The sequence below is a fragment of the Periplaneta americana genome, chromosome 16 (assembly GCF_040183065.1).
Source record: "Periplaneta americana isolate PAMFEO1 chromosome 16, P.americana_PAMFEO1_priV1, whole genome shotgun sequence".
NCBI classification, from domain to species: domain Eukaryota; kingdom Metazoa; phylum Arthropoda; class Insecta; order Blattodea; family Blattidae; genus Periplaneta; species Periplaneta americana.
The window spans coordinates 74,111,396-74,123,761 of record NC_091132.1 but is presented as its reverse complement, the minus strand read 5'-3'; the positions used below and the strand labels follow the sequence as shown (position 1 = coordinate 74,123,761).

Genomic DNA, 12,366 nt, shown 5'->3' with positions numbered 1-12,366 from the left:
GTAACAGAACATAACCTTCTGCGACAGTATTGGATTTCCATCCTCCGTGACTTTTCCCTAATTGTCTTTCGATTGCATATCCGAGAATAATCGATACTTGCGGTTTTATAATGGTACAGTGGTGATTTTCATTGGCTGAACAACTGAATTATAATGAATAGGTGTACTTTAATGAGGTGCATTAAAGGGCTACTACCAGGTGTATAATTACTACATTTCGGCATGGTCGAGCATTAAATTAATTAAAAATCAATGGTCCTACATAAGACTATGAAATAATATGGTAGAAAACTTTGGTGAATATGATGAACGTAAATGACATCATCGAATGACCTGTAACCAACGTAAAAGTATTATAAAATATTTAGGTCATATTTCAGGAGCAAAATTTATGTTGTGTATCGTCGTTGTTCCTGCAATAACTCCTATGTGCAAAATATAAAATTGTTCGGTAGGAGGGAAAACACATTTATTCATTTTACTATCCGTGCGCTTCGCTGCACCCGTTAGAAATAATATAAAGTAATTACATAATTAAAATAGGACATTTGATCCAGGGAACATTCGTGTTTGATAGAAGGATATATCGTATAATATGTTACTTAATTTAAATTGCATCCAAATAATTAAAATGCGATCATTTTGGTCCAGAGACCACTCATTGGTGCAATGACAATTCCTGTAACATGTTTCTAATTTTTATTATATGCAACCATAGTTTAATGAACATTGACATCATTTAGATTTAATGTGTATACTTTATTTTACTTGTTATAGGTTTCCATTGAATTATGGTAATAACTTAATTTTAACCCTTATTTTCTACGTATTCAGAAAATGGCGTTTGGCCCACTATGGTTCTGAACCCTTTAAATAACTTAAATTATATAATATTACATTACATATATATTATATTATATTATATTATATATTATATTATATTATATTATATTATATTATATCAGAAGTTACTGTAATAACATTATAGCATTATGTCCATCTAGAGAAACTACACTTTCCAATGGTGAAATAATAATAAATTATACAAATCGGTTAATTTAGCTTCCGATATTACTTCATACAAACACAGAAACATTATCTGTAGGCTATCTTTCATAGCTTTCGATTGTTGCTGTCCAAGGCCCCTTATAGACGAAGTCATTTGTTTTTTATTTCATTATACGGCCTCAGATGGCAGTTATCTTAATTTTAAAACTCATTTATCTCATTAAATATCAGTCCTATCAAAATTTTTCAAGGAATAAAACTTATATGTTAGGACCAATTATTTTTGGAAAATCGAAAATTACCAGAAAAATTTCGGCTACAGATTTATTATTAGTATAGATGGTAGAAGTACATAGGAGACTGTGAATTCTTAAATTTTAGAAAGAAAGAAATATAATTACATATAGGAGATTTTATTATTTCTGTATCACTATTTAAGTTATTTAATAGAGCAAAAATCTGAAAATCGATAAATATGTCACTTAGAAGTTATTGCAGGAACAACGATATGTTGAATTTTAAAGTGTTTCCTATGTTTGTCATACTATGTTGAAATCTCCCCCCGTTATGGGAGAAGTCGACACATCAGATTCGATTTGTAATTTTTAAAATATTAATAATAATAATAATAATAATAATTATTTATTTATTTATTCATTCATTTATTTGTTAGTTTGTTTATTTATTTATTTATTTATTTATTTATTTATTTATTTATTTATTTATTTATTTATTTATACTGGCAGAGTTAAGACCATATGGCCTTCTCTTACACTCTACCAGGTCACAAAGTATACAAGCAGTGAAAATTTAACAAAACGTTAAAGAACAGAATATTGACATATTACAGTAATAGTAATAATAATAATAATAATAATAATAATAATAATAATAATAATAGCATAACAAAATCGACACTAAACAACATGAAAATAATACCATAAATAAAAAAAAGAAAGTAAAATACATTGGAATATAGTAAAAGCAGCTCATTTAGTACAAATAGTTAATATGGAAAACGTAAGCAAGAATATAACAAAATGGAATTTAATAAAATAATAATAAAAAGAAAAGAAATACGAAAATTAAATAAAAATTCACAATAAAAAGGATATGATAATAAATTCATCTAGTGATGAAGAGAACAAAAAAGGGGAAAGGAAGGAAAAGAAAAAAAAATATATATTACAAAACTATCGCAGACTGAATTGAAAAAGTGCAATTTTAGTTTATTTTTGAAACTAAACAATGTCCGACAGTCTCTGACATCTTAGTTCCAGAGATGAGCTGCAGGGACGGTGAAAGATGAAGACTAGAAGGATGTTCTGTGTTTAGGAATGGAGAATGTGATATAAATGATCATATTGACACCAGATATGTGAAATGTGCGTAAAACATATGCATACATATTAGGGGAAAAAATTAGAATAAAAATTGCATAAATTGGTCCCAGAATTAACATTTTTCCTAGCGTGTCGAAATGTCCCTAAACGATTCTGTGTACTTGATTTTTTTCATCCTTGATCGTTACAAATGATTGAACTATGACAGAGTAACAGAGAGTTTCCCGAGAAAACTTGCTTTGTTCATTACAGATTCCACTTGGAATAATCGGGGTTAAAAGTGGGGTCTTCCACGTGGAAAACCGACACTCTAGTCATTGGATTAATGGTGCGCCATTGAAGATCCTTTTGTGTATGAAAACGAGCGTGAATGAGTGAGCTCTGATCCCTTGTCCCAATGGCTTTTGTGTGTGTCCGCATTCCAGCTGAACGCTTTTCAAGTTCGCTGTGTCGTAGGCACGCGTGGCGTAATACAAGAATTTCATTGCGAATCGATTTCGATAAAATTAAGAGTCCCGATATTTAACCGGAAGTGTAATGAATCTCGCAATAGCATTGTTCTCTAACTTCAGAAAAGTCCTGGTTCGATCACCTTCAGCATTTGAGAGTTATCGACGATATGATCTTGTGACGAAAGTTCTCCCAGTACTTTCATACTTCTGCTCTCATTTTCGTTGCACCATTGCTCCTTTTACGGGTTACGGTATCATTATACTGACTCGGAATGGATTGGGCTAGCTAATAAATAATTACATATCTTATTGGCTTACCTCGGATTGAGTTTCTGGCTGATACACCTGTTATCAGGCAGGACATCTCACTTGACGATATGTGTCAGAGAGAAAGCAATTTATTATTGTTTATATCTCGAGTCTAATTAGTGAAGTATGTTACTAGTCAGCGATATATGCAGTGGAGGGAGAGAGAAACTGTTCACTCTACCCCATTATCCCATGAGTTTTTTTTTCCTCATGAATGATGGCTACTCTACAGGAGAGAGCCAGGGTCATACAGTTCAATCTTCAGTGCTCTTAAGACTTCAAGCCATGAATCTTTTATTTGCCTGATTAATATCATTAAAACATCCGCTGTCTCCTGTATTTCGTTGTTTCTCTATTTTTTTTATCTTTCTGTTGGCCGCAGTGTATCTCTTTTCAGTATATCATATTCTTCTGTATTTTATACTTATTTAATTCCACTATAGCTATAGAAATATTTATTTTGATACTGATCATCAGAGATTGGAAATTGGTACCAAAACTATTAAGTTGTCAACAACTCTTTCCCCGTAAATCGATGAGCATGAATCCATTGTACTAAATAAAGTGCGAAATTCTACTTCCACATCTACATCTTCATCTTGTAATTCTATGTCCATTGTGTCTAAAGAAAATGGCACTGCTTGATAACAACTGTTCATTTAATTAATGTATTAATCAGGTTATTATTTTGTAATTGTATTAATAAATGTTTAAATTAAATTATAATTTCACCAGATAATGAAAATGTATTTGTTACAATAATAAGAGAAAAACGCAGTAAATGTAATTAAAATTGTTAAAACTGTATTTCGCTTTTCTCAATTATTGGCATTACTGAATAACATCCAATTTATTTATTTCAATAATCGATATTCATCTATTTAAATTTCACATGAAATAATCATAATCCCTAAATCTCAGACCTCTTGTGAAATTAGTAGATAATGGTCAGTGCAACTCGATGTGTGCGCCTCGAGCTACCCTGAAGATATACAAAGGTACTCAATCTTCTGCCAAGTGTTCCATAACATTTGTGGAGTGATTAGCGCAGCTGCATTTATAATGCGTTGTCTCAGTTTTTCCAAAGTGTCAACTGTATCACGTTGATACACAACATTAGTTATAAAGCCCCAGAAAGAGGTCAATGGGCGTCAAGTCGGGTGACCTAGGTGCCCAGGCAAGGGTTTTGTACATCAAGTAATACAAAAAGTTATGTTATAAAACCATTATTTATACTTTAAATTAGCACTTATTTCTCGAACCCTCGAACACGGTGTATTGTAGACATTTTCTTTAATTTTAAGTGTTTCAATTGGACCTAAAATGTTAACACACCTAAAAATAATACAACATAAAAATGCTTTTTTGAAAAAAAAATGAAAAGAATAGTATACTAGAGTATTCAATAAGTAATGGCAACATTGCTGTAAATTAGTGCTCCTAGCGGCGACCATTGGAATATTATAGTACGTAATAGAACAGCGATTGTTTAATAAATCTGGATTATTAATAGGCTCGAAGTAAGTATATTTTGTAAATATAGTGACTGTTTCTGACTTGTAATAAGTAATTAGTCCTAAAAATGTTCAGTAGTTGCTTCATAAAAATCCAAGTTGCAAGAGGAAAAAAATGCAACTCTTGCTTTAGGGCATTATAAGAAGCTTGTGAGAGAGAATCCCACCTTTCAATCAAGAGTTGACATCCGAAGAGCTTTAGATTGATCAGTGAGAGAGATATTCAAAAATGCTGCTGCAGATGTGGTCCGCTGTCTTCCAAGGATTTAACAACATATTGTTGACATGGCAGTTGAAGTATGTAATAAATTTAGTGTGAAACAGTAACTATATTGCCATTACTTTTCGAATATCCAGTATTATACATTAATTGAGAGAAACACATAAATTTTCCCGGAGTACATGATTGTAGCCCGAGGGAATCCCTCGGGCTACAAATGTACCGAGGGAAAAATTGTGTTCCGATCCCGTGGTGTATATGCTATTTTTTCCACGACCGGGAGTAAATTGTGCATTTTATTTCTGAAGTTCTTTTCATTGAAGTTCGCTGGCGCTATTTTACTGAGGGCATATGCATAGATGCAAAGGAAATGTCATAACAACAACGATTGATATGTATAATGAATTGTTAATATTTCTCTCCCTGAAGAAGAGAAATATTTTTTTTTCCGGACGGAGGAAATGTTGTATCTCTCTCCCGATTTTGATAACCTAGAACCGACATTTACTCCTAGTCGTGAAAAAAAAAAAACATTTCCTTGTAGGAGAATGATCTCTTCTAATATGTAATATATTCAGGGTATACAGTAGGATCAAATAAACTTAATTCTATCATTACGAAGATCATTCAGAAGAGCTTTACGATTCACTCTGACATCTTAATACTGACCAATATTTATTTATTTATTTATTTATTTATTTATTTATTTACTTATTTGATTGTAACATTGTAACTAATTGCAACATTGTGCTCGTTATTTATTTCGCCAATGGCTGTTGTCCAGCACATAAATATAAAAATAAATAAATAAATTAGTAAATTAATAAATTAATTTTCCACGGAGGATTCAATTGAGACTCTGATCGTTGTGTAATATCACTCATGCTAGCCATACTGTAACTGACTCACATTTTAGTTGGATTTTAAGTGCTAACAATCGATGTTTTTTGACCACTGTCTTCAGGGAAACAAATTAATAGCGCCTAGAACTTAGGCAATTTCAAAACAATGTACATGAAGGGAAATACAGTGACAGAAATAACAAGGGCTGGTGATAGAAGTGGAGGAGGTGGACGGGGAAACGGTGGTGATAGCGATAGTGATAGTGATTTGTGGTCATAGTGGTGATGAGGAGGAAGAATGATTATATCTGTTTCTCTGCTTTATTTTCAAAAGACTAGTGTTATTTGTTAAGTGGACGGCGTGCATATTCTTGGATAATATCAGAACTTGCTTTAGTGATCTGGTCATGACGATACCACTTATTGTGGAATTCTTTGAGATAAGTAGCGCCTAGATAATAAGGTATCCCTACTTATTTGTTTATTTGTATCTTCTCAAGTAGTCTACTATGTGTTTGAGGATACGTAGTTTATTTAGAAAGGAATGACGAGCAAGATCGGGCAATTTTATTGTTATAGACCTCTCAACATTTTTTTATTTATGCTATGGTTTAAATGTTAGCCTACATTACGCACATATACAATATGGGTCTTGGATGGCGTTGGATTTTTGTTTAACATGCACAGTTAAAGAATAATGATTTTATGCGTAGCCGTGTTGGTGTAGGACGCTCTTCTTCCCAACAACGTCAGGAATCTGTGCTTGTTCGAACGCAGCGATGGTCAATCTGGCCGTGTGGGTACGTCGATGCGTGTCCCGCCAGGGAAATGAATATTTGGTGAACCTCAGTGACCGCAGCTGCCCCTCTCCTGTGGGTTACAGCCAATTCCCAACGATTTGTGCTGCTGTGTATAATCGATGTTACGTGTGATGGAAGAGTTAATGAGCGTTCATTTGTCGCTTGGTTTTGGGTACTGTGGCGTACAAATTTCCAGCATAACGTATGTCCTGGAAAATGTTTATGAACTGAAGGATATGCATATCATTAGCCGATGCTCCTTTTAGGAGGGTATTCAAATATACAGATATAATGCCTTCGTTCTGCCGTCATCATCCTTGCCAACATTCATTTGCTAATATTTACCACCATCGCTATCTCATTTCTTTTTTTTTTTCATCATTCTTGTCGTCGTAGATGGGAGGATAATATTAAAATGGATTTGAGGTGGATTAATCTTGTACAGGATAGGGACCGATGGCGGGCTTATGTGAGGGCGACAATGAACCTGCGGGTTCCTTAAAAGTCATTTGTAAGTAATAATAATAATAATAATAATAATAATAATAATAATAATAATTTATTTTAGCTGGCAGAGTTAAGGCCGTAAGGCCTTCTCTTCCACTTAACCAGCAAAAAGTATACATACATATGTATGAACTTACAAAGAATTCAACAATTTGATTTAGATAAGAGGAGTTATTTATGAATTAAACAGCAAAATACTATAAACTATTAATTAAACACTGAAATACAAACTATATAGCAGAATTAAGCTAAAATACATAGAATGTTAATATATTTCAAATAATGCTATATAATAGAAAGAGAATTAAACAGCAAAATACTATAAACTATTAATTAAACACTGAAATACAAACTATATAGCAGAATTAAGCTAAAATACATAGAATGTTAATATATTTCAAATAATGCTATATAATAGAAAGAGATTATTATGAGACAATTTTGAAAATACAGCACTATCAGGATACATGTCTAAAGGAAGGAGTAACAATGTAGTCACTGATAGTTTAAGTCAGTATGATTGGAGTGAAATGCTAAGAAGGTTATCTTTTAAGCTGTTTTTAAAAGTGTTTATTGTCTTGCAGCCCCTAATACTTTGTGACAGGGGATTCCATTGTCGCGAGGTGGATATTGTAAAAGATGATGAATAGCGAGGTGTTCTATGAAGAGGTATATTTAACGCGCCACAAATAAGTGATCTGGTATTTACGTCGTGGTTAGAGTAAAGTATAGGTAAGAGAAACGAGACGAAAGGTAATTTGGTGTTGAAGTGTGCAGAATTCGAAAGAGTAAAGACAAAGAGTGTAAAGTTCTACGTTCTTTAAGTCGAAGCCACGAAAGACTTGCGAAGGACGGTGATATGTGATCATATCGTCGGATGTTGTACACGTATCTGACGCACATATTCTGAACTCGCTGTGACTTGACTGACGGTTCAAAACTTAGGTCACTTAACAGATCATCACAATAATCGAAGTGCGGCATTACTAGAATAAGTAAGTAAGTAATAAGTAAGTAAATAAGAACAGACAATGAAGACCGTTGAAAACAACAGGGTAGAGAACCTTGCTTTCGTAGTTACAATAGGGGAGAGTGGGGCATGACGGGGTAGCGGGGAAAGATGGGGTGTTCAAACTACAGACCCAGTCGGTGGTGCTACCTGTTGGAACAGATTAGAGTTGACGAAGAGACTGAATTTGACAGCGTTGACAGCCATTGTGAGCTGCTTGAACGCAGTGAGTTGATGCGAATTCAGAGTTATGTGATTTTACATCTGTGACTTATATATTTACGTGGATATTGAAGTCGTACTGAGGTAATTATCTTTTATTTCTTTTTAAAGTAATTTATAGTAGTTGAAATTGTAGACTTTATAGATGTGTTCACCAGTGTCACAATTAATATTTACTAAATCTTAACATAGTAACGACAGGGTTGATTTAAAATGGCGAGAATGGGGTAAGACGGGGTTTTCTCGAAGGGGCATGATGGGGCAGTACCCCATCTTGCCTCACGTTTGCAATAGATTTCTCAAAGGCGATTAGTTTTCTTTGCAGATAAATCGAGATGATTAGAGCATACAAACGGAAGACAGATAGAGGGAAATAGTCACCCAGAGTCAATGAGATTTGCTGTTGACTCAGTTGTGCGGGGAGAAATGGGTTATAAAAAAGCAGCAGACTCCTTTAAAGTGCCACAGTCTACCCTTGAGCGGAGAGTGAAACTTGTGAAACCACAAGCTGGTAGACCTACTGCAGCAGATGCACAGGCAGTGTCTGATAAGGACATTTTATATGTAGAGCAACCTATCCTAAATTTAGTCCAAAGTTTAGGACCAATAAAGACTGTGTTCTCAGTGGAAGAGGAGAATCTGTTAGCTGATTATATATTAAAAATGGAGGAAAGATTGTTTGGCATAACCACTTATGACCTGAGAGTTCTAGCGTACCAGTGGGCTGAAAAGTTGGATAAAGTTCACAGTTTTTCGAAGACAAAAGAAATAGCTGGCAAAGACTGGTTGTCTGGTTTTAGTATTCGTCATCCACAGTTGGCGTTGAGAAAACCTGAAGCCACCAGTGCGGCAAGAGCAGCTGCATTTAACAAAGTAAATTTCGGAAAGTTCTTTGATCTATTAACCCGTGTTGTTGAAAAAAATGGGTTCACGCCGGAGAAAATCTACAACTGTGATGAAACAGGAGTTACGATTGTGCCAAAACATAGATCAAATATATTTTCTTTAAAGGGTAGGAAGCAAGTTGGAGTTCTAACATCCGCCGAGAGGGGGAACACGATCACCATTGAAGTATGTTTTAATGCAGCGGGGACATACATGGCACCTACTTTTATATTCCCTCGAGTCCGTGCAAATAATCAACTGATGAATAACTGCCCACCTGGAGCAACGGCTGAATACCACCCAAGTGGATGGATGCAGTCCGAAATATTCTTTTCTTGGTTCAAGAGGTTTGTTATGTGGAGTCGAGCAACAAAAGACTCACCTGTTCTTCTTCTACTAGAAGGCCATTTCACACATACAAAAAACATGGCTGTGATTGATTATGCAAGAGATAATGGTGTTGTATTGCTATGCTTTCCACCGCACTGTACACATCGCTTACAACCCCTGGACGAAAGGTTCATGAAACCTTTGAGCGTGTTTTATGATCAAGAAGTTGCCATTTGGCTGAGATCAAATCCAGGTCGTGTTGTAACAGAATTTCAAGTTTCAAAGCTTTATGGCAGTGCCTTTGTAAGAGCAGCAACAATGATCATAGCAATAAATGACTTTCGTAAGACTGGCATTTGACCTGTCAATCCATATGTGTTTGGTGAGCACGACTACGCACCGTCTGAAACCACAGACAGACCGGTTCCCCCTTCACCAGACGAGGCTCCATCCTCCAAAGCTTCCGATCCTATTGTCAACCAACCAACTACATCACATGACACCGAAAAAAAACATAAGAAAACTGAGCTTTACACCTGAGGACATCCTGCCAATTCGCAGTTGTAGCGGCCTTAATTTGAAAAAGAAGACAAGAAAACAAGAAAAGACTGCCATCCTAACTGAGTCACTATATAAAAATGAACTGCAAATGGAAATCGACAGCAAGGCTCAGATAAAACGACAAAGAAAGGCAGTGTGAAGAAAAACAATATTTTTACCACTGAGCCTACTGCAGACCTAGTGACAAAAGAAAAACAAGTGAATTGCAAAATTTCACCTAAGAAATCAGTTGGCATGAGCTTAGGAATTAAACGCAAGAGCCAAAGACTCATTCTTCTTCATCATCATCTGATATTTCTGACGCAGAATACTTATATTGCCGATATTTGTACTCCGAGTCTACTGAAGGATGGATCCAATGTTGCAAGTGCCACAAATGGGCACTTGTGCAGTCGAGGAGGATGAAGACGAGGCCGTTCATCTTTGTGCACTGTGTCAACAGTAACAACCCCATCTTACCCCACCTGGTGGGGCAAGATGAAGTTTTGACCACTCTTCAGAAAAATATTTTTGTATATTAGCTAAACAAAATATACCGTTAACTTGTACTTTAGTTTTGTACTTGAATGTGTAACAATACACATATTTCTTTTTCAAGTTAATTGAAAGTGTTTTTCTTGTAATCATAAGCCTCCAAACACTAAATTCCCCGTCTTGCCCCACTCTCCCCTATTAGGAAGTGGTGAGTGGCCAGTAGTTTAAAGATATAGTTTTCGCTATAAGAGATGCAGTCATGATCTTACGATCCAGGGAGTTAATATATCATTATAGGAACAGTCCCTGTCCCTTGCATCTTACTTGAAATTCAGCCAAGGTTAGGTAATATAATTGAAATCCCGGTGTTAGAATCAGTGATATTAAATTGATAGAGATACAAAATAACTGAAAATTTCCCGAAGACATTTTATTTCAGTAATATTAATTTTATATAATATTCTTAATGAATTTGGTATTCCCAAGAAACTAGTTCGGTTAATTAAAATGTGTCTCAGTGAAACTTACAGCAGAGTCCGTATAGGCCAGTTTCTATCCGATGTTTTTCCAATTCACTGCGGGCTAAAACAAGGAGATGCACTATCACCTTTACTTTTTAACTTCGCTCTAGAATATACCATTAGGAAAGTTCAGGATAACACAGAGGGTTTGGAATTGAACGGGTTACATCAGCTTCTTGTTTATGCAATGACGTGAATATGCTACGAGAAAATCCACAAACGATTAGGGAAAGCGCGGAAATTCTACTTAAAGCAAGTAAAGCGATAGGGTTGAAAGTAAATCCCGAAAAGACTAAGTATATGATTATGTCTCGTGACCAGAATATTGTACGAAATGAAACTATAAATATTGGATATTTATCCTTCGAAGAGGTGGAAAAATTCAAATATCTTGGAGCAACAGTAACAAATATAAATGACACTCGGGAGGAAATTAAACGCAGAATAAATATGGGAAATGCCTGTTATTATTCGGTTGAGAAGCTTTTGTCATCTAGTCTGCTGTCAAAAAATCTGAAAATTAGAATTTATAAAACAGTTATATTACCGATTTTTCTGTACGATTGTGAAACTTGAAATTTTACTTTGAGAGAGGAACAGAGATTAAGGGTGTTTGAGAATAAGGTTCTTAGGAAAATAATTGGGTCTAAGAGGGATGAAGTTAGAGGAGAATGGAGAAAGTTACACAAAGCAGAACTGCACGTATTGTATTCTTCACCTGACATAATTAGAAACATTAAATCCAGACGTTTGAGATGGGCAGGGCATGTAGCGCGTATGGGCGAATCCAGAAATGCATATAGAGTGTTAGTTGGGAGGCCGGAGGGAAAACGGCATTTGGTGAGGCCGAGGCGTAGATGGGAGGATAATATTAAAATTGATTTGAGGGAGGTGGGACATGATGATAGAGACTGGATTAATCTTGCTCAGGATAGGGACCAATGGTGGGCTTATATGAGGGCGGCAATGAACCTTGCTTTCATGGTTCCAATATTAGGAAGAGGTGAGTGGCTAGTGGCTTAAAGGTATAGTTATCGCTGTGAGAGATGCAATCATGATCTTACCATCCAGGGAGTTAATATATCATTATGGGAACAGTCCCTGCTCCTTGCATCTTGCTTGAAATTCAGCCAAGGTTGGGTAATATAATTGAAATCCCGGTGTTAGAATCAGTGATATTAAATTGATAGAGACACAAAAAACTGCAAATTTCCCGAAGATATTTTATTTCAGTCATATTAAACGGAATTCAACAAGTTATAGAAACCATAAAATGAAAGGAACATCTTTCTTTCATACAGACACAGCGGCAGTTTACACTCACAATGGATGTTGGAAGAGGCGTCCGTGAACTTGAAGACAGACATCC

The 12,366-nt window shown here is 35.1% G+C and overlaps 1 protein-coding gene across 2 annotated transcripts in view; it reads left to right on the top strand.

Moving 5' to 3' along the window:
- unc-104 (kinesin family member unc-104) overlaps nucleotides 1-12,366 on the top strand; it is a 439,225-nt gene that overhangs the window by 150,828 nt on the left and 276,031 nt on the right. The gene's annotated exons all lie outside the window — the stretch shown is intronic.